We start from the raw sequence: 7928 nt of genomic DNA, 5'->3' as shown, positions 1-7928 counted from the left end.
TATATGCCCTATTTAGTAACCATTTCATTTTTGGTTTTTTGTTTTTGAAAATTAACCCTATTTCCTCTCTTTTTTTTTTTACAAGAATTTTCATATTTATTAAGTATAATGGTTGAATTCTAAGCCAAATTCCAAAAATAAAAACAAATTTTTAAAAGCTACTTGTTTTAGTTTTCAAATTTTAAGTTGATTTTTTAAATCATTGGTAAAAAGTAGATAACAAATGATGAAATTTGGAGGTGAAAGTAGTGTTTATAGACTTAATTTTAAAAAATAAAAAAATAAAAAACCAAATGGTTACCAAATAGGCTTAAAAAAAGTAGTATTTAAAAAAATTGTTTTTGTTTTTAGAATTTTACCAAGAATTCAACTATTGTACTTAATAAAGATGCAACCGTTGTAAGAAAATGTAAGAAAATAGGTTTAAATTTCAAAAACCAAAAACTAAAAACGAAATGGTTGTCAAATTGAACTTTAATTTTTTTGTTTTTATTTTTGAAATTAAGAATATAAACACTCATTCAATCTCTATATTACTTGATTTGTTATCTACTTTTACCAATATTTTAAAAAATCAAGCTAAAATTTGTAAACTATAAAAAAAGTAGTTTTTAAAAAGGGGATAATTCAAATATAGAAAAATAAAGAAAATTATTTACACAAAATAGTAAAATTTTAATCTTCTTTGATAAAGGTTGATAAAAGTCTATTAGTGTCTGTCAATGATAGAAACTTATAGAAGTATATCATTGATAGACGCTGATAGAAGTCTATCAATGTCTATCAATATTTTTTTGGTTGTCTCTATAAATTGTTTGACCTTTTTTCTACTTGTGAAATTTTTTCTTTTAAAAACTTGTGTTTTGCTTATAAAATTTTACTAATAATTCAAATATTGTACTTAAGAAAGATGCAAATCATTGTAAGAAATTGAGTGGAAATAAACTATATTTTAAAAACCCAAAAATCAATGCCCTGTTTAATATGTTTTTGGTTTTTGAAAATTTTGTCTATTTCATCCCCATTTCTTACCATGATTTATATCTTTCTTAAGTATAATGGTTAAATTCTTAACCAAATTTCAAAAGCAAAAACAAGCTTTTAGGTTTTTTTTTCTTCTTTTTTTTCTAGTTTTCAAATTTTGACCTGATTTTTTGAACCATTAATAAAAAGTAAATATCAAATGAAGAAATTTAGATGTGTAAATAATGTCTATAGACTTAAGTCCAAATAGTTACCAAAAGAAGTGGAATAGTTAAACCTAGCTTTTTAATTTTATTGATTCAAAATGGAGTCCTTCAGCCTAGAAGAAAAGATATTAATTAATATAAAATTATTAGAAAAAAATACTTGTGGTAGGTTTTGGGTCTAGTTTTCATTTGATCTTTAAGTTTCAAAATATTACATTTTTAGTCTTTTGAAGTTTTGAGTTTGATTTCAATTTAGTTTTTGGGAAATTTGTAAGGATTACTCAATTTTTGGGTCCAAAATGTCAAATGACCCAGTTTTAAAAAATAATGCCAATTGACCCCTGCTGACATCATCGCCATACCAAATTACGTAAATTACCCTTACGCCGGCTTCACGAGGTAAATCTCGCTCTCGTCTGATTAAACGCTCTCGCTCTCGCTTGAAATTCCCTGGTTTGATGTGATTGTTCGTCAGTGTACGAATGATTTGACAATTTTAATGACGGAAGCCTCAAATCAAATCAATAATACCTAAACACAATACAATGGTGATTTCTTTAAACTCTAAACTTCTGCCTATTCTAGCAAAACCACCCATCAGAGCCATCGTTAACCATCCATCATTAGGAGTTGATTACTTCTCTGATTTTTCGAACGGGGATTTCCAAGACGAGGCTTTCTCATAAAGGAACAACTTTTTCAGAAAGGTGAATTATTTTGAGTCTGTTTAATTATTTTTGTTGTGTTATTTCTGAAAATGTAGCATTACGAAATTTTGTATTAGGAGAGAGTAAGAAAGAGGAAGAGTAAGAGAGAGAGCAAAAGTAAGAGAGAGAGAGATTATGAGAGAGTGAGTGAGATTTTGAGAGAGAGCAAGATTTTGAGAGCGAGATTAAGAGAGATAGTGAGATTGAGAGCGAGAGTACACTTTAATTGCTTATACAGCTTAATGAAAAATGTTCTCTTGCTTTGTAGGATGATAGAAAAGTGTCTATTTATTCAATTTGGAGGTGATTGGGATGAGAATGAAAGTTCGTATATTGGGGGACAGTTGAAAGGAATTGTTGTGCCTCATACATTGAATTATGAAGAACTTCTCACATTTACAGGGTTACAAATGTCAGTTCTTTAGAGTTTAATCTTATCCTGAAGGTTAAATATAAGCCTGAATTTGAAATCCCTCCACAATGCATAATGAATGATGATGATGTTCACTTCCTTCTTTTGCGAGAAGACTTAGTAGACTTCAAATAGTTGTAATGTTGAAGTCTAATAAGGAGGAAAGGGTTGGAATAGGGTTTGGAAATGTGAGTTATGATGATACGGCTGTAGACAGATAATACGAGGAATCATATCAATTTCGTCGGGAAGAGGATGATATTCCATTGTTTACCAACACTGTACCATCAACATTCGATTATATGGATTGTGGTCCTTCAATGGATGTAAATGAGCAATCAGTAGGATTGAATGAAATGGATCGTGATCATGGAGATGTGCGTCGTTCTACAGCAGCTTCAGTGGTTCCACCATTTGTGTCTTCAAGTCATAGGACAGAGTTGATTATGCCTAGTACCTCTTCATCTAGGGCAGAGGACGTTAAAGTTGGTCAACTATTTTTTAGCAAAAAGGACTTGAAAATGAGATTATCTATTCTGTCCATCAACAAAAATTTTGAATTTAAGGTCAGAAAATCAACCAAATCTCTGTTCACTGTCAAATGAATTGGGGAGACATGTAAGTGGAGCCTTCGTGCAGTCAAAATGGAAGGGTCTGATATATTCAAGATCACAAAGTACTACAGTTCGCACACATGTTTCATTGAAATTTTGAATCACGACCATGGACAAGCAACTGTTACGGTTGTTGGTCAACTCATTAAAGATAAGTTCATGGGAATAGGACGTATTTATAAACCTTGTCATATCGTTGAGGATATGAGGAGAGATTATGGCGTGAACATAAGTTATGATAAAGCGTGGCGTGCAAGGGAAGCTGCATATGATCTCACTAGAGGTACTCCAGAATACTTATACTCCATACTACATGCTTATGGAGAAGCGCTAAAAATAGAGAATCTGGGTACAATCTTTGAGATTGAACTTGAAGATGAGGTGCATTTCAAGTATATTTTTATGGCATTAGGCCTTATATTAGAGGTTTCGCAAGTTATCGGCCTTGTATTATTGTTGATGGGTCGCACTTGAAAGGAAAATACAAAGGCACCATGTTGGTTGCGATTTCTATGGACGGGAACAATCAATTATACCCACTAGCATATGTAATAGTGGACAATGAAACCGATTGATCATGGAAATGGTTTATGTCAAACTTAAAATGCAGTATCGGAGAACCTGATAATTTGATGTTTGTGTTTGATCGGATGGTATCTATCGGCAATGCTATTCGTGTATTTTTTTCCACAGCATTTCATGGATTGTGCACATGGCATATAGAACAGAATCTGCTTACAAACTTTAAGGATAGTACGGTTGTTGGGATATTTAGAGATGCAGCAAGGGCATTTCGCATGACAGAGTTCCAGACAAAATGGGACAAACTCCACAGTTTTAGAGACAGTGCTGTCACGAAATATTTGGAAGACATCGGTCTTCAAAGGTGAGCACGCGTTTACCAAATAGAACGAAGATATGATAACATCACATCCAACAGTGCAGAGTATTTCAATTCCTTAACTAAAGAGTATCGATTAATGCCCATAGTATGCTTGATTGAACATGTTAGAGGAATGCTCCAATCGTGGTTTTACGAGCGAAGGAATTATTGGGCATCTCGAACGACATTGCACTCTAACTACTGTGAAACCCGATTGGAAAGTGAGGCTGATAAGGGCAGGCGATATCGGGTGGAGCCTATTGATTGTTATCGGGTACACGTGCGAGATAATCGATTGGACGGTATTGCTTCACACAAAGGAATGCACGTGTAAGGAATTCGACTCACTTGGTATCCCGTGTTTGCATGCAATTGTTGCTGCCAAGGAAAGAAATATACCCATCCACAGTCTTTACAGTCGATTTTATACAGTGGACTCTCTAATGACTGCATATGTGGAGCTTATAAATCTACTTGACCACATATCTGAATGGAAAAGACCTTCTGGATATGTAGAAAAGATTATCCTTCCTTCGAAGTTTGTGCCACAAGTCGGGCAACGGAGAGTGAGAAGAATACCATCAAGAGGAGAATTTTGCAAACAAATGAAATGTGGTCGGTGTGGGAATTATGGGCATAACCACCAAAATTGTACTAAACTGCTTACAATCGTGCGACGTGCTGAAAATACTGGAGACCGAGAAACAAACACCCCTCATCTAGTTTAGTTTGTAACTAACTTGTAACATTTCATTTGTTATAAATACCATTGATCATTTTTTCATACGTCATACTTGTAACATACTTCATATTTGTAACACTTTCATCTTGTAAACAAAAAACAATAACAAGCTGGAGTATTTATATAGCAATCTTCATACTCTCTCCATCTTCATACTCTATCCATCTTCATACTTGTAACAAAAAACAATAACTTCATACTCTTTCAATCTTCATACTTGTAACTAAAATGGATAACTTCATACTCTTTCAATCCTCATACTTATAACAAAAATGGATAACTTCATACTCTCTCAATCTTCATACTTATAACAAAAAACAATAATTTCATACTCTCTCAATCTTCATACTTGTAACAAAAATGGATAACTTCATACTCTCTCAATCTTCATACTTGTAACAAAAAACAATAACTTCATACTCTCTCAATCTTCATACTTGTAACAAAAAACAATAACTTCATACTCTCTCAATCTCGCTCTCTCTGAACATCTCACTCTTTCAATCTCGCTCTCTTTGAACATCTCGCTCTCTCAATCTAGCTTTCTCTCACAATCTCGCTCTCTTTGAACATTTCGCTCTCTCTTACAATCTCGCTCTCTCTCAACATCTCGCTCTCTCAATCTCGCTCTCTCTTAACATCTCGCTCTCTCAATCTTTGAACTTTGAACCTTGAACCATATAATGTTCTACATACCATTGATACAACGAAAAAAGCAGTAACTCAATTATACATGTTATGATAAAATTCTGATATTGAACTTTGAACTTTGAACTTACATAAAAAATACATGTTCAATTATACAATGAAAAGAGCAATAGCTTCATCATACATAAAAAAAAAAATGCATGTTCTGATAAAATTATGTTATTGAACTTTAAAATTTGAACTTACATAAAAAATATATGTTCAATTATACAATAAAAAGAGCAATAGCTCCATTATACATAAAAAAAAATGTTTTTACATACATAAAAAGTACAATAAAAAAAATACATGTTCTATACACATAAAAAATATGGAGTGTTTGCCCATAGTTGACATGCTAACTGCATCCTATATTCATTCATCTTCTCCTGAGTGATTACGGATGGATCAACACCAGTCACCAGGATTTCTAGTAATTTGATTACGAAGATGCCACAATCAAGTGATCCGTGTTGTATGTTGACGTTCATAGGTCGCGAGATTTTCCAATGGGCTGTGTATAGTTCCGGAATTGAACGATCCACGTCACAGTAGTGAAGTAGGGATGATACTGTGACTGTCAATGGCTCTAGCCAATTCACTAGCTTTGTCATTGGTGTGTATGACGGAAGTGAATCGAACACGAATATATGGCTCTGTTAATGTCCATTGCAAGGACCATCCAGTGGTCACTGATATCCATCGCCGTATGAACGAAATCCACATCTGCCCATTTGACATCGAATTTACCGGTGACGTAGTCCTTATACATGTCTTCATCTTCCCATGCTAGGGCAGCCTCCAGAAGTAATTTATTCTTTATTCGTTTAAATACCCCGCTAGAGCATTAAGGTGACTCTGTCAAATAAAATGAGAAGTTAAGTAAAGAAGTAAAGACTAGGAAACTTAACGAAATATAATGAGAGGTTAAGAAACGAAATATCAAAATTTACCGTTACACCAATTGGCAAGATGGTGAACTTGTGCATTGACATGTCGGGCCGGGTATAAAATTTATCTTTCATAAAATAAAACAAAGTATTTATGGTCTACACGAAAAATTACTATGTCAGTAAAAGTAAAAGATAGCCAACATGTAAAGAAGTAAAGACTAGGAAACTTACATCGCACTCGACCAACGAATTCGGGGTAATCAATTCCTTGAAGAATTGCTTGGCAAGTGGTTTAAAGGAGTTCTTTCGAACCTCGTTGTCTGTATTGTTGTTCGAGATCCAACCCATCATTTCTGTAAGGATATTGTATGGAACATCGTTTGCTACGTTATATGTGACGATCGCTCTACATAGTGACGTAGCTACACTTGGGAGAGGATGCTTAACCACATTTTTCTTCTTTACTTAAGTTGGGGGTGTATATTTATCAACAGGTTTTCTCTTATGACTAATTCTTCGAGATTCCTACATAAACAGATAAAAAAACATTACTCATAAAGAAATATAAAAATATAAACAAAGATTACCTATCAATAAATTACTCACCAATGGAACTCCTTCTGTGGTCATAACAATCCCAGAAGTGTCGGCCTCTGGGATGCTAGACATGTCAGCCTTTGTATATGGCATGGTGAGTAAGGCAGACATGTCGGGCTCTGTTTGTGGGACGTCGACCTCTATAGGTTCGACGTCAATTGGTGATGTCGTGGTAGTATCCGGCTGTACATGGGGGGTAAGAATAGGTGAAGTGGTGGTATCGGGCTGTACAGGAGGGATGAGAGTGTCAGAGGCAGTCGGATTATTGGTATCGGGATCCCGAGATGGGATGGGTGACCTGATCGTCTCCTCATTCACCGTGGAACCCTTCAATTAGTAAAGTAAAATGATGAGTTCATGAAAACATAAAAACTGATACTGGATACATATAAAGACATAAAATGATAGTAAATGCAAACCTTGCACATAGACTGCAACAATGACAGGATGGCCGACAATTTCCCTTTCATATCCGTCATGTTTTCCTCCATACTAGATACACGACTATCTAAACTTGATATACGGTCATTCAACCTCGATAGTGAGCTGTCAATGGTCTGTAGGTACGAATAAATAGACTCGTAGGGATTGGCTCCTTCCCTGCGGTGGACAGCACACTCAGAACACTCCTCATCCATAGGTCGCTCTCTACGGGAGTCCGCAAGATAGACATCAAGTTGGTTCAACTCGTCCTCCTCGCGTATGTCCCCCATTACATCATGGAACATATCATCACTAGGTGTGTATGTTCCTCCTTCCACCCTTCCATATTCAGCATCCTCGTGCATAGAATGCTCAGGTTCATCCCCTCCCTCCACCCTGACAACTTCATCATTGTCATCTCCACGATGATCATCACCGTCACTTTCACTTTCAGGACTACCTTCATCACTAGTCGACGTATTGCCACTTTCAGAACTATCATCATCCGCACCTAGCTCAAATATAGGTCGTCTGTCCACTGGGGTATCCCAAAACTCCCTTTCAGCATCTGACATGACAGTGTCCTCTTTAAACTTTATCTGCATTAATAACCCAGTAAACTGGTTAATGTCAATTTAACAACCAGATAAACATATTATGCATAGAGTAAACGTACATTGTTAGACTCGAATATCTCTCTCTCGAGTACTTTGAAGGACACTGAGTGGGAGCATGACCATCGTAATATGCGGGGCAAAGCCACCTTGCTTCTTCGCTCCG

The sequence above is a fragment of the Benincasa hispida genome, chromosome 1 (genome assembly GCF_027475165.1).
Source record: "Benincasa hispida cultivar pf3 chromosome 1, pf3_genome.v1.1, whole genome shotgun sequence".
Lineage (NCBI taxonomy): Eukaryota > Viridiplantae > Streptophyta > Magnoliopsida > Cucurbitales > Cucurbitaceae > Benincasa > Benincasa hispida.
This window is presented reverse-complemented; position numbering follows the sequence as displayed.